This window comes from Pseudophryne corroboree, chromosome 6, assembly GCF_028390025.1.
Source record: "Pseudophryne corroboree isolate aPseCor3 chromosome 6, aPseCor3.hap2, whole genome shotgun sequence".
Classification (NCBI taxonomy): domain Eukaryota; kingdom Metazoa; phylum Chordata; class Amphibia; order Anura; family Myobatrachidae; genus Pseudophryne; species Pseudophryne corroboree.
Window position 1 is genome coordinate 676,302,764 of NC_086449.1, and position 24,284 is coordinate 676,327,047.

At 49.1% G+C, this 24,284-nt stretch overlaps 1 protein-coding gene across 1 annotated transcript in view; it reads left to right on the forward strand.

The window, feature by feature from the left end:
• SAR1B (secretion associated Ras related GTPase 1B) overlaps window positions 1-24,284 on the forward strand; it is a 347,786-nt gene that overhangs the window by 55,738 nt on the left and 267,764 nt on the right. The window lies entirely within an intron of this gene.

A 24,284-nucleotide genomic window follows, 5' to 3' on the forward strand; every position in this document is an offset into this window, starting at 1 on the left:
TTTGCTTCCGATCGAAAAGGTTCAGGAACTCATGACCATGGTCAGGAACCTATTGAAACCAAAGAAGGTTTCAGTGCATCAGTGCACGCGGGTCCTGGGGAAGATGGTGGCTTCATACGAGGCCATCCCTTTCGGCAGATTCCATGCGAGGACTTTTCAATGGGACCTCTTGGACAAGTGGTCTGGGTCCAATTTACAAATGCATCAAAGGATCACCCTGTATCCCAGGACCAGGGTATCTCTCCTGTGGTGGCTGAACAGTGCTCACCTTCTAGAGGGTCGCAGGTTCGGCATTCAGGACTGGGTCCTGGTAACCACGGACGCAAGCCTCCGAGACTGGGGAGCAGTGGCACTGGGAAGAAATTTCCAAGGTCTCTGGTCAAGCCTGGAGACTTGTCTCCACATCAACGTCCTGGAGTTGAGGGCCATATACAACGCCCTGCGCCAAGCGGAGAACTTACTTCAGAGAAGACCGGTTCTGATTCAGTCAGACAATGTCACGGCAGTGGCTCATATAAACCGCCAAGGCGGGACAAGGAGCAGAGTGGCCATGGCAGAAGCGACCAGGATTCTACGCTGGGCGGAAGGTATTGCGCCAGGTCAAGGGACCCTCAGGCGGTAGCGGTAGATGCTCTGGTGACACCTTGGGTGTTCAGATCGGTCTATATGTTTCCTCCTCTTCCTCTCATACCCAAGGTGTTGAGAATTGTAAGAGTAAGCAGGGTCAGAACAATCCTCATTGTTCCAGATTGGCCACGGAGGACTTGGTATCCGGAACTACAAGATTTGCTCATAGAAGATCCGTGGCCTCTTACTCTAAGGCAGGACCTGCTTCAGCAGAGGCCCTGTCTGTTCCAAGACTTACCACGGCTGCGTTTGACGGCATGGCGGTTGAACGCCAGATCCTAGCGGAAAAAGGAATTCCGGAGGAAGTCATTCCTACCCTGATCAAGGCTAGGAAAGACGTGACGTTAAAACATTATCACCGTATATGGCGGAAATATGTTTCTTGGTGTGAGGCCAGAGCTGCTCCTATGGAGGAGTTCCATTTGGGCCGTCTACTTCACTTCCTTCAAACAGGAGTGACCTTGGGCCTAAAATTAGGGTCCATAAAGGTACAGATTTCGGTCTTATCCATTTTCTTTCAAAGAGAATTAGCCTCTCTTCTTGAGGTACAGACTTTTGTGAAGGGGGTGCTGCATATTCAGCCTCCCTTTGTGCCTCCGGTGGCGCCTTGGGATCTTAACGTGGTGTTACGTTCCCTCAAGTCACCTTGGTTCGAACCACTTAAAACTGTGGAGTTGAAATACCTCACATGGAAAGTGGTCATGTTGTTGGCGTTAGCGTCGGTGAGACGTGTTTCAGAATTGGCGGCTTTATCGCATAAAAGCCCATACTTGGTTTTTCACGTGGATAGGGCAGAGTTGAGGACTCGTCCTAGCTTTCTGCCAAAAGTGGTCTCATCTTTTCATGTGAACCAACCTATTGTCGTGCCTGTGGCTACAAGGGACTTGGAGGATTCTGAGTCCCTGGATGTAGTCAGGGCTTTGAAGATTTATGTGACCAGAACGGCTCGGATCAGGAAGACTGAAGCTTTATTTGTTCTGTATGCGGCCAACAAGGTTGGCGCCCCTGCTTCAAAGCAGACTATTGCTCGCTGGATCTGTAATACGATTCAGCAGGCGCATTCTACGGCAGGATTGCCGTGACGGAAATCGGTTAAGGCCCATTCCACTAGGAAAGTGGGCTCTTCTTGGGCGGCTGCCAGAGGGGTCTCGGCATTACAGTTGTGCCGAGCAGCTACTTGGTTGGGGACAAACACCTTTGCAAAGTTTTATAAGTTTGATGCCCTGGCTGAGGAGGACCTCCTGTTTGCTCAATCGGTGCTGCACAGTCATCCGCACTCTCCCGCCCTTTTGGGAGCTTTGGTATAATCCCCATGGTACTTACGGAGTCCCAGCATCCTCAAGGACGTTAGAGAAAATAAGATTTTACTTACCGGTAAATCTATTTCTCGTAGTCCGTAGAGGATGCTGGGTCCCAAGTGCGGACTTCTTCTGCAAGACTTGTATATAGTTATTGCTTACATAAGAGTTATGTTATAGTTTTCGGTGATACCGTGGCTATGTTGTTGTTCATACTGTTAACTGGGTAAGTTATCACAAGTTATACGGTGTGATTGGTGTGGCTGGTATGAATCTCACCCTTAGATTTACAAAAATCCTTCCTCGTACTGTCCATCTCCTCTGGGCACAGTTTCCCTAACTGAGTTCTGGAGGAGGGTCATAGAGGGAGGAGCCAGTGCACACCCAGAATCCAAAGCTTTCTTAAAGTGCCCTATCTCCTGCGGAGCCCGTCTATTCCCCATGGTCCTTATGGAGTCCCAGCATCCTCTACGGACTACGAGAAATAGATTCACCGGTAAGTAAAATCTTATTTTTACCCCATTTAGTAGGTAGGTGTTATTTTTGTTCTTGTTACCACAGTGCATTAGCTTACACTTGTCTGTATTGAAGTGCATTCTCCATTTCGCTGCCCAAGCTTCTAATTTAACTAAGTCGTTGTGAAGCGACTTAGCATCCCCCTCCGCATTTATAACTTTACACAATTTGGTATCATCTGCAAAAATTGACACCATGCTCTCTAGACCTTCTGTTAGGTCGTTAATGAAAATATTAAACAATAGCGGTCCTAATACTGAGCCTTGCGGCACAACACTTAGCACTTCAGTCCAAGTTGAAAAAGATCCATTAACCACAACGCGCTGCTCCCTATTATCTAACCAGTTTTTGACCCAAGTGCATATTGTGCTTCCTAGCCCTGATTCTTGTAGCTTGTAGATAAGTCTCATGTGTGGTACAGTGTCGAATTCTTTGGCAAAATCTAAAAAGATTACATCTATCTCTTTACCCTGATCTAGGTTTGCGCTTACTGTTTCATAAAAGCCAAGTAAGTTGGTTTGACAGGATCTGTCCTTCATAAACCCATGTTGATTCCTTTTAATGACCTTATTGACTTCAAGGAACTTCTGAATACTATCTCTTAGAATACCTTCCAATACTTTCCCCACTATAGATGTAAGACTAACTGGTCTATAATTACCTGGTTCAGCTTTGCTTCCCTTTTTGAATATAGGTACTACTTCCGCTATACGCCAGTCTTTGGGAACCATACCTGATATTACTGAATCCTTAAAGATCAAAAATTGCGGTTTTGCAAGTTCAGAGTGAAGCTCCATTAGAACCCTTGGGTGAATACCATCGGGACCCTTTGACTTATTAATCTTTAAATGTTTTAATCGGTCACAGACTACTTCCTCGCTTAAATAAGTACCTATCAGTGGGATATTCTCATTATTGAGATTATGTGTTAGTCCCTGAATTGGGTCCTCTCTAGTAAATACTGTTGAAAAAAATTAATTTAGTGTGTCCGCTATGTCATTATCATTTTTGCTTAAGACTCCCAACTTGTCTTTTAAAGGGCCTATACTCTCCTTCTTTAATCTCTTGCTATTAATGTATTTAAAAAAAAAATTTGGGATTCACTTTGCTTTCCTTTGCTACTAGTTTTTCAGTTTCTACTTTAGCCGCTCTTATTTCCTTTTTGCAAATTTTGTTACATTCCTTATAGTGCTGAAATAACTTTGCTTCCCCGTCAGATTTGAATTGTTTAAATGCTCCCCTTTTCTTGCCCATAAGTTCCTTTATCTTTTTGTTTAGCCACATTGGTTTATGATTTTTATTCCTTTTTTTGCTACTCGTAGGAATAAATTTGAGTGTATTTTTAGCTAGCAGGAATTTTAGTACCTCCCATTTCTCCGTAGTATTTTTTCCTAAAAACAAACCTTCGCATTCAATATCCCTGAAAAATACCCTCATCTTTTCAAAATTCGCTTTGGTAAAGTTTAGAGTCCTAGTTGAGCCAGTATAGGGCTGTTTATGAAAACTGATATTGAATGTGACCATATTGTGGTCGCTGTTCCTATGGGTTCCCCTACTATAATACCTGATACCAAATCCCCATTGTTTGTTAATACCAGGTCTAAGATTGCATTGTACCTAGTTGGTTCCTCAATTAGTTGAACTAAGTAGTTATCATTAAGTGTGTTTAAAAACATATTACCCCTAGCATATTGCCCGGCACTGTGGGACGTGTATCTGGCACTGGGGGCATATCTGGCACTGGGGGCATATCTGGCACTGGGGGGACATGCATATCTGGCACTGGGGGCATATCTGGCACTGGGGGGACATGTTTATCTGGCACTGGGGGGACATGCATATCTGGCACTGGGGTGACATGCTTATCTGGCACTGGGGGCATATATATATCTGGCACTAGGGACATATATCTATCTGGCACTAGGGACATATATGTATCTGGCACTGTGGGGACATGTGTATCTGGCACTGGGGGCATATCTGGCACTGGGGTGACATGCTTATCTGGCACTCGGGGCATATCTGGCACTGGGGGGACATGCATATCTGGCACTGGGGGCACATCTGGCACTGGGGGGACATGTTTATCTGGCACTAGGGGGACATGCATATCTGGCACTGGGGGCATATCTGCCACTGGGGAGACATATTTGTAATAAACAGTGAAAGTCTTTCCTCTTATTGCAGAGTCCTATTCATAGAAGAGGTTCTTCTTTATGGCTTTATCTTCCAAAACGATGTACCTCAAACAGGAGAGAGAGTAATCCTTAGTGCAACACCGTTTTATAACCAGATGTATGACACACTAGTAAAAATATCACACTCACATTTAGTGAATATTAAAAAGGCACATCATCCTCCACTTTAGGGGATTTAAAGTTAGATCTCCACTTGAAAGTATATAGCTCTTTATCTTCCAAAACGATGTACATTTAGTGAATAATAAATAGGCACATCATCCTCCACTTTAGGGGATTTAAAGTTCGATCTCCACTTGAAAGTATATAGCTCAGAGAAAAAAGAAACAGATATAGTGCAACACTGTTTCTTAAAAGCATAACAATTTATTCCACATAAAAGCACTCACATTTGGCATAAGCATAAAAGGCACATATCACCTCCTGTGGGAATATACGACCTCTACAGAGATAAGAAACGGAACCAGCCGATCCAAAAATCATAAAGGTCGAAATCCCTATGGAGTTACCCAGAGGATGAAAAGTCCAGTCTCAGCATAAAAGGATCCACCAGCTTAACGCGTTTCGGACCAGTAGGTCCTTCTTCAGAAGCATGGTGGTATACAGAAAGTTGACATATTTATACCCATATTCATTAACATAATGCTAATTAGTGGACACCCCCACCTCCCAGAGGAAAAAGCGCCAGTATTTGAATGAACCAATCACTTTAGGGATTGAAAAACAGTCCAATTACGATTGCGCTAGTATCATTGGAATATAGCGCTACGTCACTTCCGGTATTAACCGGAAGTAGCGCATTTGCGTTCCACCGCGTTCCAATAGTGTGTTACTCAAATGAGGCAGTCCATTTACAAGTGCGCTGACATCATTACAGAATAGCGATACGTCACTTCCGGTATTAACCGGAAGTTGCGCATTTTGCGTTCCACTAGTGTATTCAGTCTGTTATACTTCTTCCAATTAGTAACAGGAAACGAAAACGAGTGCGTTCCACCGTGTTTCACGGACAGATTAGTAAAGTCAGACCCATTTTCTTTGTGTAGTGTTGTCATGGTAACGGGTGGTACTGATGAAATTAATACAGCGTTCATTCGTATAGAAGGTGGGGGTGGCCTAAAACAGGATAAAAGAATCACAGATTAGTAACATAACACCTCAGATAATAACCTATATAAAAACAAAGAAGATATATCTACAGAAAATGTTTAAGCTCAAAATCTCCATTTAGACCTCTGGGGACAAGAGTTTTGAGGAGGAAGATCCATTTCATTTCGGCCTTTGATAACCTGAGATCTATATTTCTTGACTTCCAGTTGGATTGAATGACTTGAATACCCCAAAAGGACTTTAAATAGCATTCTTTAGAATGATGCTTTTCTTTAAAATGCTTCTGCCCATTTTAAAGAAAAGCATCATTCTAAAGAATGCTATTTAAAGTCCTTTTGGGGTATTCAAGTCATTCAATCCAACTGGAAGTCAAGAAATATAGATCTCAGGTTATCAAAGGCCGAAATGAAATGGATCTTCCTCCTCAAAACTCTTGTCCCCAGAGGTCTAAATGGAGATTTTGAGCTTAAACATTTTCTGTAGATATATCTTCTTTGTTTTTATATAGGTTATTATCTGAGGTGTTATGTTACTAATCTGTGATTCTTTTATCCTGTTTTAGGCCACCCCCACCTTCTATACGAATGAACGCTGTATTAATTTCATCAGTACCACCCGTTACCATGACAACACTACACAAAGAAAATGGGTCTGACTTTACTAATCTGTCCGTGAAACACGGTGGAACGCACTCGTTTTCGTTTCCTGTTACTAATTGGAAGAAGTATAACAGACTGAATACACTAGTGGAACGCAAAATGCGCAACTTCCGGTTAATACCGGAAGTGACGTATCGCTATTCTGTAATGATGTCAGCGCACTTGTAAATGGACTGCCTCATTTGAGTAACACACTATTGGAACGCGGTGGAACGCAAATGCGCTACTTCCGGTTAATACCGGAAGTGACGTAGCGCTATATTCCAATGATACTAGCGCAATCGTAATTGGACTGTTTTTCAATCCCTAAAGTGATTGGTTCATTCAAATACTGGCGCTTTTTCCTCTGGGAGGTGGGGGTGTCCACTAATTAGCATTATGTTAATGAATATGGGTATAAATATGTCAACTTTCTGTATACCACCATGCTTCTGAAGAAGGACCTACTGGTCCGAAACGCGTTAAGCTGGTGGATCCTTTTATGCTGAGACTGGACTTTTCATCCTCTGGGTAACTCCATAGGGATTTCGACCTTTATGATTTTTGGATCGGCTGGTTCCGTTTCTTATCTCTGTAGAGGTCGTATATTCCCACAGGAGGTGATATGTGCCTTTTATGCTTATGCCAAATGTGAGTGCTTTTATGTGGAATAAATTGTTATGCTTTTAAGAAACAGTGTTGCACTATATCTGTTTCTTTTTTCTCTGAGCTATATACTTTCAAGTGGAGATCGAACTTTAAATCCCCTAAAGTGGAGGATGATGTGCCTATTTATTATTCACTAAATGTACATCGTTTTGGAAGATAAAGAGCTATATACTTTCAAGTGGAGATCTAACTTTAAATCCCCTAAAGTGGAGGATGATGTGCCTTTTTAATATTCACTAAATGTGAGTGTGATATTTTTACTAGTGTGTCATACATCTGGTTATAAAACGGTGTTGCACTAAGGATTACTCTCTCTCCTGTTTGAGGTACATCGTTTTGGAAGATAAAGCCATAAAGAAGAACCTCTTCTATGAATAGGACTCTGCAATAAGAGGAAAGACTTTCACTGTTTATTACAAATATTATCACCTTTTTGCGCCACTGGGTTTCTCTCTTTTCTGTATTGTATTGTTTATTCATTGGTTGGTGAACCATTGTGAGTTTACCTGGGCTGCATTCAAAAGGTTTATGCGCAACTGTTCTTGGTGTTCTTTTCTTCACACTGGGGAGACATGCATATCTGGCACTGGGGGCATATCTGGCACTGTGGGTACATGCATATCTGGCACTGGGGGCATATCTGGCACTGTGGGGCCATGTGTATATGGCACTGGGGGCATATCTGGCACTGTGGGGACATGTGTATTTGGCACTGGGGGCATATATGTATCTGGCACTGGGGTGAGATGTGTATCTGGCACTGGGGGCATATCTGGCACTGGGGTGACATGCTTATCTGGCACTAGGGGCATATCTGGCACTGGGGGGACATGCTTTTCTGGCACCGGGGGCATATCTGTCACTAGGGAGACATGCATATCTGGCACTGGGGGCATATCTGGCACTGTGGGGACATGCATATCTGGCACTGGGGGCATATATTGCACTGTGGGGACATGCATATCTGGCACTGGGGGCATATCTGGCACTGTGGGGGCATGTGTATCTGGCACTGGGGGCATATCTGGCACTGTGGGGATATTTGTATCTGGCACTGGGGGCATAAATGTATCTGGCACTGGGGTGACGTGTATCTGGCACTGGGGGCATATCTGGCACTGGGGTGACATGCTTATCTGGCACTGGGGGCATATCTGGCACTGGGGAGACATGCATATCTGGCACTGGGGGCATATATGGCACTGGGGACATGCATATCTGGCACTGGGAGCATATCTGGCACTGGGGTGACATGTGTATCTGGCACTGGGGTGACATGCTTATCTGGCACTGGGGGCATATCTGGCACTGTGGGGACATGTGTATCTGGCACTGGGGTGACATGTGTATCTGGCACTGGGGTGACATACTTATCTGGCACTGGGGGCATATCTGGCACTGGGGAGACTTGCATATCTGGCACTGGGGGCATATCTGGCACTGTGGGGGCATGTGTACCTGGCACTGGGGGCATATCTGGCACTGTGGGGACATGTGCATTTGGCACTGGGGGCATATATGTATTTGGCACAGGGGGCATATATGTATCTGGCACTGTGGGACATGTGTATCTGGCACTGGGGGCATATCTGGCATTGGGGGGACATGCTTATCTGGCACTGGGGGGACATGCATTTCTGGCACTGGGGGGACATTTTTATCTGGCACTGGGGGGACATGCTTTTCTGGCACTGGGGGCATATATGTATCTGGCACTGTGGGGACATGTGTATCTGGCACTGGGGTGACATGCTTATCTGGCACTGGGGCCATATCTGGCACTGGGGAGACATGCATATCTGGCACTGGGGGCATATCTGGCACTGTGGGGACATGCATTTCTGGCACTGTGGGGACATGTCTATCTGGCACTGTGGTCATATCTGGCACTGGGGGGGACATGCATATCTGGCACTGGGGGGACATGTTTATCTGGCACTGGGGGGACATGCATATCTGGCTCTGGGGGCATATCTGGCACTGGGGTGACATGCTTATCTGGCACTGGGGGCATATCTGGCACTGGGGAGACATGCATATCTGGCACTGGGGGCATATATGGCACTGGGGACATGCATATCTGGCACTGGGAGCATATCTGGCACTGGGGTGACATGTGTATCTGGCACTGGGGTGACATGCTTATCTGGCACTGGGGGCATATCTGGCACTGTGGGGACATGTGTATCTGGCACTGGGGTGACATGTCTATCTGGCACTGGGGTGACATACTTATTTGGCACTGGGGGCATATCTGGCACTTGGGAGACCTGCATATCTGGCACTGGGGGCATATCTGGCACTGTGGGGACATGCATATCCTGCACTGTGGGGACATGTGTATCTGGCACTGGGGGCATATACTGTATGTATCTGGCACTGTGGGGACATGTGTATCTGACACTGGGGACATATCTGGCACTGGGGGGACATGCATATCTGGCACTGGGGGCATATCTGGCACTGTGGGGACATGCATATCTGGCACTGGGAGCATATCTGGCACTGTGGGGACATGTGTATCTGGCACTGGGGGCATATATGTATCTGGCACTGGGGGGACATGTGTATCTGGCACTGGGGTGACGTGTGTCTGGCACTGGGGTGACATGCTTATCTGGCACTGGGGGCATATCTGGCACTGTGGGGACATGTGTATCTGGCACTGGGGTGACATGCTTATCTGGCACTGGGGGCATATCTGGCACTGGGGAGACTTGCATATCTGGCACTGGGGGCATATCTGGCACTGTGGGGATATGCATATCCTGCACTGTGGGGACATGTGTATCTGTCACTGGGGGCATATACTGTATGTATCTGGCACTGTGGGGACATGTGTATCTGGCACTGGGGGAATATCTGGCACTGGGGGGACATGCATATCTGGCACTGGGGGCATATCTGGCACTGGGGGGACATGTTTATCTTGCACTGGGGGGACATGCATATTTGGCACTGGGGGCATATCTGTCACTGGGAAGACATGCATATCTGGCACTGGGGGCATATCTGGCACTGTGGGGACATGCATATCTGGCACAGGCGGCATATCTGGCACTGTGGGGGCATGTGTATCTGGCACTGGGGGCATATCTGGCACTGTGGGGACATGTGCATTTGGCACTTGGGGCATATATGTATTTGGCACTGGGGTGATGTGTATCTGGCACTGGGGGCATATCTGGCATTGGGGTGACATGCTTATCTGGCACTAGGGGCATATCTGGCACTGGGGAGACATGCATATCTGGCACTGGGGGCATATCTGGCACTGTGGGGACATGCATATCTGGCACTGGGGGCATATCTGGCACTGGGGAGACATGCATATCTGGCACTGGGGGCATATCTGGCACTGTGGGGACATGCATATCTGGCACTGGGGGCATATCTGGCACTGGGGGGACATGCATATCTGGCACTGGGGGCATATCTGGCACTGTGGGGACATGTGTATCTGGCACTGGGGGCATATCTGGCACTGTGGGGACATGTGTATCTGGCACTGGGGCCATATGTGTATCTGGCACTGGGGTGACATGTGTATCTGGCACTTGGGCCGTATCTGGCACTGGGGTGACATGCTTATCTGGCACTGGGGGCATATCTGGCAATGGGGAGACATGCATATCTGGCACTGGGGGCATATCTGTCACTGGGGAGACTTGCATATCTGGCACTGTGGGGGCATATCTGGCACTGTGGGGACATGCATATACTGCACTGTGGGGACATGTGTATCTGGCACTGGGGGCATATATGTATCTGGCACTAGGGGCATATATGTATCTGGCACAGGGGGCATATATGTATCTGGCACTGTGGGACATGTGTATCTAGCACTGGGGGCATATCTGGCATTGGGGGGACATGCTTATCTGGCACTGGGGGGACATGCATTTCTGGCACTGGGGGGACATGTTTATCTGGCACTGGGGGGACATGCTTTTCTGGCACTGGGGGCATATATGTATCTGGCACTGTGGGGACATGTGTATCTGGCACTGGGGTGACATGCTTATCTGGCACTGGGGCCATATCTGGCACTGGGGAGACATGCATATCTGGCACTGGGGGCATATCTGGCACTGTGGGGACATGCATATCTGGCACTGTGGGGACATGTCTATCTGGCACTGTGGTCATATCTGGCACTGGGGGGGACATGCATATCTGGCACTGGGGGGACATGTTTATCTGGCACTGGGGGGACATGCATATCTGGCTCTGGGGGCATATCTGGCACTGGGGAGACATGCATATCTGGCACTGGGGGCATATCTGGCACTGTGGGGGCATGTGTACCTGGCACTGGGGGCATATCTGGCACTGTGGGGACATGTGCATTTGGCACTGGGGGCATATATGTATTTGGCACTGGGGTGACGTGTATCTGGCACTCGGGGCATATCTGGCATTGGGGTGACATGCTTATCTGGCACTGGGGGCATATCTGGCACTGGGGAGACATGCATATCTGGCACTGGTGGCATATCTGGCACTGTGGGGACATGCATATCTGGCACTGGGGGCATATCTGGCACTGGGGAGACATGCATATCTGGCACTGGGGGCATATCTGGCACTGTGGGGACATGCATATCTGGCACTGGGGGCATATCTGGCACTGGGGGGACATGCATATCTGGCACTGGGGGCATATCTGGCACTGGGGGGACATGTGTATCTGGCACTGGGGGCATATCTGGCACTGTGGGGACATGTGTATCTGGCACTGGGGCCATATGTGTATCTGGCACTGGGGTGACATGTGTATCTGGCACTGGGGCCGTATCTGGCACTGGGGTGACATGCTTATCTGGCACTGGGGGCATATCTGGCAATGGGGAGACATGCATATCTGGCACTGGGGGCATATCTGTCACTGGGGAGACTTGCATATCTGGCACTGTGGGGGCATATCTGGCACTGTGGGGACATGCATATACTGCACTGTGGGGACATGTGTATCTGGCACTGGGGGCATATATGTATCTGGCACTAGGGGCATATATGTATCTGGCACAGGGGGCATATATGTATCTGGCACTGTGGGACATGTGTATCTGGCACTGGGGGCATATCTGGCACTGGGGGGACATGCTTATCTGGCACTGGGGGGACATGCATTTCTGGCACTGGGGGGACATGTTTATCTGGCACTGGGGGGACATGCTTTTCTGGCACTGGGGGCATATATGTATCTGGCACTGTGGGGACATGTGTATCTGGCACTGGGGTGACATGCTTATCTGGCACTGGGGCCATATCTGGCACTGGGGAGACATGCATATCTGGCACTGGGGGCATATCTGGCACTGTGGGGACATGCATATCTGGCACTGTGGGGACATGTCTATCTGGCACTGTGGTCATATCTGGCACTGGGGGGGACATGCATATCTGGCACTGGGGGGACATGTTTATCTGGCACTGGGGGGACATGCATATCTGGCACTGGGGGCATATCTGGCACTGGGGAGACATGCATATCTGGCACTGGGGGCATATCTGGCACTGTGAGAACATGCATATCTGGCACTGGGGGCATATCTGGCACTGTGGGGACATGTGTATCTGGCACTGGTGGCATATATGTATCTGGCACTAGGGGCATATATGTATCTGGCACTGTGGGGACGTGTATCTGGCACTGGGGGCATATATGTATCTGGCACTGTGGGGACATGTGTATCTGGCACTGAGGGCATATCTGGCACTGGGGAGACTTGCATATCTGGCACTGTGGGGGCATATCTGGCACTGTGGGGACATGCATATACTGCTCTGTGGGGACATGTGTATCTGGCACTGGGGGCATATATGTATCTGGCACTAGGGGCATATATGTATCTGGCACAGGGGGCATATATGTATCTGGCACTGTGGGACATGTGTATCTGGCACTGGGGGCATATCTGGCATTGGGGGGACATGCTTATCTGGCACTGGGGGGACATGCATTTCTGGCACTGGGGGGACATGTTTATCTGGCACTGGGGGGACATGCTTTTCTGGCACTGGGGGCATATATGTATCTGGCACTGTGGGGACATGTGTATCTGGCACTGGGGTGACATGCTTATCTGGCACTGGGGCCATATCTGGCACTGGGGAGACATGCATATCTGGCACTGGGGGCATATCTGGCACTGTGGGGACATGCATATCTGGCACTGTGGGGACATGTCTATCTGGCACTGTGGTCATATCTGGCACTGGGGGGGGACATGCATATCTGGCACTGGGGGGACATGTTTATCTGGCACTGGGGGGGACATGCATATCTGGCTCTGGGGGCATATCTGGCACTGGGGAGACATGCATATCTGGCACTTAGGTCATATCTGGCACTGTGGGGGCATGTGTACCTGGCACTGGGGGCATATCTGGCACTGTGGGGACATGTGCATTTGGCACTGGGGGCATATATGTATTTGGCACTGGGGTGACGTGTATCTGGCACTGGGGGCATATCTGGCATTGGGGTGACATGCTTATCTGGCACTAGGGGCATATCTGGCACTGGGGAGACATGCATATCTGGCACTGGGGGCATATCTGGCACTGTGGGGACATGCATATCTGGCACTGGGGGCATATCTGGCACTGGGGAGACATGCATATCTGGCACTGGGGGCATATCTGGCACTGTGGGGACATGCATATCTGGCACTGGGGGCATATCTGGCACTGGGGGGACATGCATATCTGGCACTGGGGGCATATCTGGCACTGGGGGGACATGTGTATCTGGCACTGGGGGCATATCTGGCACTGTGGGGACATGTGTATCTGGCACTGGGGCCATATGTGTATCTGGCACTGGGGTGACATGTGTATCTGGCACTGGGGCCGTATCTGGCACTGGGGTGACATGCTTATCTGGCACTGGGGGCATATCTGGTAATGGGGAGACATACATATCTGGCACTGGGGGCATATCTGTCACTGGGGAGACTTGCATATCTGTCACTGTGGGGGCATATCTGGCACTGTGGGGACATGCATATACTGCACTGTGGGGACATGTGTATCTGGCACTGGGGGCATATATGTATCTGGCACTAGGGGCATATATGTATCTGGCACTGTGGGACATGTGTATCTGGCACTGGGGGCATATCTGGCACTGGGGGGACATGCTTATCTGGCACTGGGGGGACATGCATTTCTGGCACTGGGGGGACATGTTTATCTGGCACTGGGGGGACATGCTTTTCTGGCACTGGGGGCATATATGTATCTGGCACTGTGGGGACATGTGTATCTGGCACTGGGGTGACATGCTTATCTGGCACTGGGGCCATATCTGGCACTGGGGAGACATGCATATCTGGCACTGGGGGCATATCTGGCACTGTGGGGACATGCATATCTGGCACTGTGGGGACATGTCTATCTGGCACTGTGGTCATATCTGGCACTGGGGGGGACATGCATATCTGGCACTGGGGGGACATGTTTATCTGGCACTGGGGGGACATGCATATCTGGCTCTGGGGGCATATCTGGCACTGGGGAGACATGCATATCTGGCACTGGGGGCATATCTGGCACTGTGAGAACATGCATATCTGGCACTGGGGGCATATCTGGCACTGTGGGGACATGTGTATCTGGCACTGGTGGCATATATGTATCTGGCACTAGGGGCATATATGTATCTGGCACTGTGGGGACGTGTATCTGGCACTGGGGGCATATATGTATCTGGCATTGTGGGGACATGTGTATCTGGCACTGAGGGCATATCTGGCACTGGGGAGTCATGCTTATCTGGCACTGGGGGCATATCTGGCACTGGGGAGACATGCATATCTGGCACTGGGGGCATATCTGGCACTGGGGTCATGTGTATCTGGCACTGGGGGCATATATATATCTGGCACTAGGGGCATATATGTATCTGGCACTGTGGGGACATGTGTATCTGGCACTGGGGGCATATATGTATCTGGCACTGTGGGACATGTGTATCTGGCACTGGGGGGACATGCTTATCTGGCACTGGGGGCATATATGGCACTGGGGGGACATGCTTATCTGGCACTAGGGGCATATCTGGCACTGTGGGGACATGCATATCTGGCACTGGTGGCATATCTGGCACTGTGGGGACATGTGTATCTGGCACTGGGGGCATATCTGGCACTGGGGTGACATGCTTATCTGGCACTGGTGGCATATCTGGCACTTTGGGGACATGTGTATCTGGCACTGGGGGCATATATGTATCTGGCACTGTGGAGGCGCCCATTTTTTGGCGTTTTTCTATGTATGTGGCACTGTGCAGGGGCATTATTTGTATGTGGCACTGTACAGGGGCATTATTTGTATGTGGCACTGTACAACATGACTAAAAATGGGGTTATGACACAAGGTCATACTCCTACAAACGTCATACCGAAAGCTGTGCGCACAAAAATGGGTGTGGCTTTGTGACAACCCATATTTGCGCACGCGCCTTAGGCGCGCACATGATAGTAGCTCTTACCCTTGACTACAGATCTTAGTGCTGCAGAGTCATCCGCACTCTCCCGCCCTTTTGGGAGCTTTGGTATAATCCCCATGGTTCTTACGGAGTTCCAGCATCCTCAAGGACGTTAGAGAAAATAAGATTTTACTTACCGGTAAATCTATTTCTCGTAGTCCGTAGAGGATGCTTGGCGCCCGTCCCAAGTGCGGACTTCTGCAAGACTTGTATATAGTTATTGCTTACATAAGGGTTATGTTAGAGTTTTCGGTGATACCGTGGCTATGTTGTTGTTCGTAGTGTTAACTGGGTAAGTTATCACAAGTTATACGGTGTGATTGGTGTGGCTGGTATGAATCTCGCCCTTAGATTTACAAAAATCCTTCCTCGTACTGTCCATCTCCTCTGGGCACAGTTTCCCTAACTGAGGTCTGGAGGAGGGTCATAGAGGGAGGAGCCAGTGCACACCCAGAATCCAAAGCTTTCTTAAAGTGCCCTATCTCATGCGGAGCCCGTCTATTCCCCATGGTCCTTACGGAGTCCCAGCATCCTCTATGGACTACGAGAAATAGATTCACCGGTAAGTAAAATCTTATTTTTACCCCATTTAGTAGGTAGGTGTTATTTTTGTTCTTGTTACCACAGTGCATTACCTTACACTTGTCTGTATTGAAGTGCATTCTCCATTTCGCTGCCCAAGCTTCTAATTTAACTAAGTCGTTGTGAAGCGACTTAGCATCCCCCTCCGCATTTATAACTTTACACAATTTGGTATCATCTGCAAAAATTGACACCATGCTCTCTAGACCTTCTGTTAGGTCGTTAATGAAAATATTGAACAATAGCGGTCCTAATACTGAGCCTTGCGGCACACCACTTAGCACTTCAGTCCAAGTTGAAAAAGATCCATTAACCACAACGCGCTGCTCCCTATTATCTAACCAGTTTTTGACCCAAGTGCATATTGTGCTTCCTAGCCCTGATTCTTGTAGCTTGTAGATAAGTCTCATGTGTGGTACAGTGTCGAATTCTTTGGCAAAATCTAAAAAGATTACATCCATCTCTTTACCCTGATCTAGGTTTGCGCTTACTGTTTCATAAAAGCCAAGTAAGTTGGTTTGACAGGATCTGTCCTTCATAAACCCATGTTGATTCCTTTTAATGACCTTATTGACTTCAAGGAACTTCTGAATACTATCTCTTAGAATACCTTCCAATACTTTCCCCACTATAGATGTAAGACTAACTGGTCTATAATTACCTGGTTCAGCTTTGCTTCCCTTTTTGAATATAGGTACTACTTCCGCTATACGCCAGTTTTTGGGAACCATACCTGATATTACTGAATCCTTAAAGATCAAAAATTGCGGTTTTGCAAGTTCAGAGTGAAGCTCCATTAGAACCCTTGGGTGAATACCATCGGGACCCTTTGACTTATTAATCTTTAAATGTTTTAATCGGTCACAGACTACTTCCTCGCTTAAATAAGTACCTATCAGTGGGATATTCTCATTATTGAGATTATGTGTTAGTCCCTGAATTGGGTCCTCTCTAGTAAATACTGTTGAAAAAAATTAATTTAGTGTGTCCGCTATGTCATTATCATTTTTGCTTAAGACTCCCAACTTGTCTTTTAAAGGGCCTATACTCTCCTTCTTTAATCTCTTGCTATTAATGTATTTTAAAAAAAAATTGGGATTCACTTTGCTTTCCTTTGCTACTAGTTTTTCAGTTTCTACTTTAGCCGCTCTTATTTCCTTTTTGCAAATTTTGTTACATTCCTTATAGTGCTGAAATAACTTTGCTTCCCCGTCAGATTTGAATTGTTTAAATGCTCCCCTTTTCTTGCCCATAAGTTCCTTTATCTTTTTGTTAAGCCACATTGGTTTATGATTTTTATTCCTTTTTTTGCTACTCGTAGGAATAAATTTGAGTGTATTTTTAGCTAGCAGGAATTTTAGTACCTCCCATTTCTCTGTAGTATTTTTTCCTAAAAACAAACCTTCCCATTCAATATCCCTGAAAAATACCCTCATCTTTTCAAAATTCGCTTTGGTAAAGTTTAGAGTCCTAGTTGAGCCAGTATAGGGCTGTTTATGAAAACTGATATTGAATGTGACCATATTGTGGTCGCTGTTCCTATAGGTTCCCCTACTATAATACCTGATACCAAATCCCCATTGTTTGTTAATACCAGGTCTAAGATTGCATTGTACCTAGTTGGTTCCTCAATTAGTTGAACTAAGTAGTTATCATTAAGTGTGTTTAAAAACATATTACCCCTAGCATATTGCCCGGCACTGTGGGTCGTGTATCTGGCACTGGGGGCATATCTGGCACTGGGGGCATATCTGGCACTGGGGGGACATGCATATCTGGCAGTGGGGGCATATCTGGCACTGGGGGGACATGTTTATCTGGCACTGGGGGGACATGCATATCTGGCACTGGGGGGACATGCTTATCTGGCACTGGGGGCATATATGTACCTGGCACTAGGGACATATATGTATCTGGCACTGTGGGGACATGTGTATCTGGCACTGGGGGTATATCTGGCACTGGGGTGACATGCTTATCTGGCACTCGGGGCATATCTGGCACTGGGGGGACATGCATATCTTGCACTGGGGGCACATCTGGCACTGGGGGGACATGTTTATCTGGCACTAGGCGGACATGCATATCTGGCACTGGGGGCATATCTGCCACTGGGGAGACATGCATATCTGGCACTGGGGGCATATCTGGCACTGTGGGTACATGCATATCTGGCACTTGGGGCATATCTGGCACTGTGGGGCCATGTGTATCTGGCACTGGGGGCATATCTGGCACTCTGGGGACATGTGTATTTGGCACTGGGGGCATATATGTATCTGGCACTGGGGTCAGATGTGTATCTGGCACTGGGGGCATATCTGGCACTGGGGTGACATGCTTATCTGGCACTAGGGGCATATCTGGCACTGGGGGGATATGCATATCTGGCACTGGGGGCATATCTGGCACTGGGGAGACATGCATATCTGGCACTGGGGGCATATCTGGCACTGTGGGGACATGCATATCTGGCACTGGGGGCATATATTGCACTGTGGGGACATGCATATCTGGCACTGGGGGCATATCTGGCACTGTGGGGACATGTATATCTGGCACTGGGGGCATATCTGGCACTGTGGGGATATGTGTATCTGGCACTGGGGGCATATATGTATCTGGCACTGGGGTGACATGTGTATCCGGCACTGGGGGCATATCTGGCACTGGGGTGACATGCTTATCTGGCACTGGGGGCATATCTGGCACTGGGGAGACATGCATATCTGGCACTGGGGGCATATATGGCACTGGGGACATGCATATCTGGCACTGGGAGCATATCTGGCACTGGGGTGACATGTGTATCTGGCACTGGGGTGACATGCTTATCTGGCACAGGGGGCATACCTGGCACTGTGGGGACATGTGTATCTGGCACTGGCGTGACATGTGTATCTGACACTGGGGTGACATGCTTATCTGGCACTGGGGGCATATCTGGCACTGGGGGGACATACATATCTGGCACTGGGGGCATATCTGGCACTGGGAGGACATGTTTAGCTTGCACTGGGGGGACATGCATATTTGGCACTGGGGGCATATCTGGCACTGGGGTGACATGTGTATCTGGCACTGGGGGCATATCTGGCATTGAGGTGACATGCTTATCTGGCACTAGGGGCATATCTGGCACTGGGGAGACATGCATATCTGGCACTGGGGGCATATCTGGCACTGGGGGCATATCTGGCACTGGGGAGACATGAATATCTGGCACTGGGGGCATATCTGGCACTGTGGGGATATGTGTATCTGGCAGTGGGGGCATATATGTATCTGGCACTGGGGTGACATGTGTATCCGGCACTGGGGGCATATCTGGCACTGGGGTGACATGCTTATCTGGCACTGGGGGCATATCTGGCACTGGGGAGACATGCATATCTGGCACTGGGGGCATATATGGCACTGGGGACATGCATATCTGGCACTGGGAGCATATCTGGCACTGGGGTGACGTGTATCTGGCACTGGGGTGACATGCTTATCTGGCACAGGGGGCATACCTGGCACTGTGGGGACATGTGTATCTGGCACTGGCGTGACATGTGTATCTGACACAGGGGTGACATGCTTATCTGGCACTGGGGGCATATCTGGCACTGGGGAGACATGTATATCTGGCACTGGGGGCATATCTGGCACTGTGGGGATATGTGTATCTGGCACTGGGGGCATATATGTATCTGGCACTGGGGTGACATGTGTATCCGGCACTGGGGGCATATCTGGCACTGGGGTGACATGCTTATCTGGCACTGGGGGCATATCTGGCACTGGGGAGACATGCATATCTGGCACTGGGGGCATATATGGCACTGGGGACATGCATATCTGGCACTGGGAGCATATCTGGCACTGGGGTGACATGTGTATCTGGCACTGGGGTGACATGCTTATCTGGCACAGGGGGCATACCGGCACTGTGGGGACATGTGTATCTGGCACTGGCGTGACATGTGTATCTGACACTGGGGTGACATGCTTATCTGGCACTGGGGGCATATCTGGCACTGGGGAGACTTGCATATCTGGCACTGGGGGCATATCTGGCACTGTGGGGACATGCATATCCTGCACTGTGGGGACATGTGTATCTGGCACTGGGGGCATATACTGTATGTATCTGGCACTGTGGGGACATGTGTATCTGACACTGGGGGCATATCTGGCACTAAGGGGGACATGCATATCTGGCACTGGGGGGACATGTTTATCTGGCACTGGGGGGACATGCATATCTGGCACTGGGGGCATATCTGGCACTGGGGAGACATGCATATCTGGCACTGGGGGCATATCTGGCACTGTGGGGACATGCATATCTGGCACTGGGAGCATATCTGGCACTGTGGGGACATGTGTATCTGGCACTGGGGGCATATATGTATCTTGCACTGGGGTGACATGTGTGTCTGGCACTGGGGTGACATGCTTATCTGGCACTGGGGGCATATCTGGCACTGGGGAGACTTGCATATCTGGCACTGGGGGCATATCTGGCACTGTGGGGACATGCATATCCTGCACTGTGGGGACATGTGTATCTGGCACTGGTGGCATATACTGTATGTATCTGGCACTGTGGGGACACGTGTATCTGGCACTGGGGGAATATCTGGCACTGGGGGGACATACATATCTGGCACTGGGGGCATATCTGGCACTGGGAGGACATGTTTAGCTTGCACTGGGGGGACATGCATATTTGGCACTGGGGGCATATCTGGCACTGGGGTGACATGTGTATCTGGCACTGGGGGCATATCTGGCATTGAGGTGACATGCTTATCTGGCACTAGGGGCATATCTGGCACTGGGGAGACATGCATATCTGGCACTGGGGGCATATCTGGCACTGTGGGGACATGCATATTTGGCACTGGGGGCATATCTGGCACTGGGGAGACATGAATATCTGGCACTGGGGGCATATCTGGCACTGTGGGGACATGTATATCTGGCACTGGGGGCATATCTGGCACTATGGGGACATGCATATCTGGCACTGGGGGCATATCTGGCACTGTGGGGACATGTGTATCTGGCACTGGGGGCATATATGTATCTGGCACTGGGGTGACATGTGTATCTGGCACTGGGGCCATATCTGACACTGGGGTAACATGCTTATCTGGCACTGGGGGCATATCTGGCACTGGGGAGACATGCATATCTGGCACTGGGGGCATATCTGTCACTGGGGAGACTTGCATATCTGGCACTGTGGGGGCATATCTGGCACTGTGGGGACATGCATATCCTGCACTGTGGGGACATGTGTATCTGGCACTGGGGGCATATATGTATCTGGCACTAGGGGCATATATGTATCTGGCACTGGGGGCATATATGTATCTGGCACTGTGGGACATGTGTATCTGGCACTGGGGGCATATCTGGCACTGGGGGGACATGCTTATCTGGCACTCTGGGGACATGCATTTCTGGCACTGGAGGCATATCTGGCACTGGGGGGACATGTTTATCTGGCACTGTGGGGACATGCTTTTCTGGCACTGGGGGCATATATGTATCTGTCACTGGGGTCATATATGTATCTGGCACTGTGGGGACATGTGTATCTGGCACTGGGGTGACATGCTTATCTGGCACTGGGGCCATATCTGGCACTGGGGAGACATGCATATCTGGCACTGAGGACATATCTGGCACTGTGGAGACATGCATATCTGGCACTGTGGGGACATGTCTATCTGGCACTGTGGTCATATCTGGCACTGGGGGGGACATGCATATCTGGCACTGGGGGGACATGTTTATCTGGCACTGGGGGGACATGCATATCTGGCACTGGGGGCATATCTGGCACTGTGGGAACATGCATATCTGGCACTGGGGGCATATCTGGCACTGTGGGGACATGTGTATCTGGCACTGTTGGCATATATGTATCTGGCACTAGGGGCATATATGTATCTGGCACTGTGGGGACGTGTATCTGGCACTGGTGGCATATATGTATCTGGCACTGTGGGGACATGTGTATCTGGCACTGAGGGTATATCTGGCACTGGGGAGACATGCTTATCTGGCACTGGGGGCATATCTGGCACTGGGGAGACATGCATATCTGGCACTGGGGACATGTGTATCTGGCACTGGGAGCATATATGTATCTGGCACTAGGGGCATATATGTATCTGGCACTATGGGGACATGTGTATCTGGCACTGGGGGCATATATGTATCTGGCACTGTGGGACATGTGTATCTGGCACTGGTGGGACATGCTTATCTGGCACTGGGGGCATATCTGGCACTGGGGGGACATGCATATCTGACACTGGGGGCATATCTGGCACTGGGGGGACATGTTTATCTGGCACTGGGGGCATATCTGGCACTGGGGTGACATGCTTATCTTGCACTAGGGGCATATCTGGCACTGTGGGGACATGCATATCTGGCACTGGTGGCATATCTAGCACTGTGGGGACATGTGTATCTGGCACTGGGGGCATATATATATCTGGCACTGTGGAGGCGCCCATTTTTTGGCGTTTTTCTATGTATGTGGCACTGTGCAGGGGCATTATTTGTATGTGGCACTGTACAGGGGCATTATTTGTATGTGGCACTGTACAACATGACTAAAAATGGGGTTATGACACAAGGTCATACTCCTACAAACGTCATACCGAAAGCTGTGCGCACAAAAATGGGTGTGGCTTTGTGACAACCCATATTTGCGCACGCGCCTTAGGCGCGCACATGATAGTAGCTCTTACCCTTGACTACAGATCTTTTCTGGCTCTTTGCCTCTGACTGGTTGGCCACCCCTGGCCTAGAGGTTAAGGAGCAGGCACAGAAGTACAGAGGCACACTTGTAGAGTATGACTCACTGTAGATTTCTGTGCAGTATAAAGCTGGTGTCTAGGGATATTTGTGTGTAGTACAGACTAGGACTAACTTGGTTGCTGCAATCCCGTATGTATTAAACTTGGAAAGTATAACTTTCTTGAGCTTGTACCAGATAGATGGCGTTCAGGGGTGCTTTAAGAGAGGAGTAGGCCCATGTGCTGCCTCCTCCATTCAGGCCCTCTCCTCTCTGCCGGCAGCGCTGGAGAGTCTGAGCACTAGAAGTCTCAGACTCTACTGCGCATGCGCAGATCCCCGGAAAAATGGTGTGACGGCCATTTTCCCAGTGATTTCTTTACTGTGCATGCGCAGAACAACAGCGCTGCTGACGTCTGCTCAGGACTCCGGAGGGGTAAGTATTTAAAAAATTGGTGCAGCGCGTGGTGTAAGGGCCCGTCTGCATCCATTATATATACGCCAGTGATGGCATTGCCTAAAGTATGCTATTGGCTGCTTTCTGCACATATCCAAAGAGAGGGATCTCAAATATCCATCTCTGTCCCCACTGCGACTTGCAGATGTGCAGGCTGACGGCCGCACATATGCAATAGGACTCCCAGGCCATAAACCTGTAAGTCCTCATAACACATAGGGGGTCATTCCGAGGTGATCGCTAGCTACATTTGTTCGCAGCGCAGCGATCAGGCTAAAAAAACCGAACTATGTTGTTTTGCACAGGGTCTAGCGATGCATTTCAGTCGCACTGGTTGCCCCAGAGTGATTGACATGAAGTGGGCGTTTCTGGGTGGTAACTGACCGTTTTCAGGGAGTGTGCGGAAAAACGCAGGCGTACCAGGAAAAATGCAAGGCGAGGCTGGGCGAACGCTGGGCGGGTTTGTGACGTCAAATCCGGAACTGAATAGCCTGAAGTGATCGCAAGCGCTAAATAGGTTTTGAGCTACTCTGAAACGACACAAAAATTATTTGTAGCCGCTCTGCGATACAACCGTTCGCACTTCTGCTAAGCTAAAATACACTCCCAGTGGGCGGCAGCATAGCGTTTGCACGGCTTCTAAAAACTGCTAGCGAGCTATCAACTCGGAATGACCCCATAGGACGGTATCCAATCTTTAGGTCGACACTCATTAGATTGACATGTCTTAGGTCGACATGGTCAGTGGGTCGACATAGTCACTAGGTCGACATGGCAAACGTCGACAAGTGAAAAGGTCAACATGAGTTTTTTATATTTTTTTACTTTTTCATACTTTACGATCCACGTGGACTATGATTGAGAATAGTAACCTGTGCCAAGCGC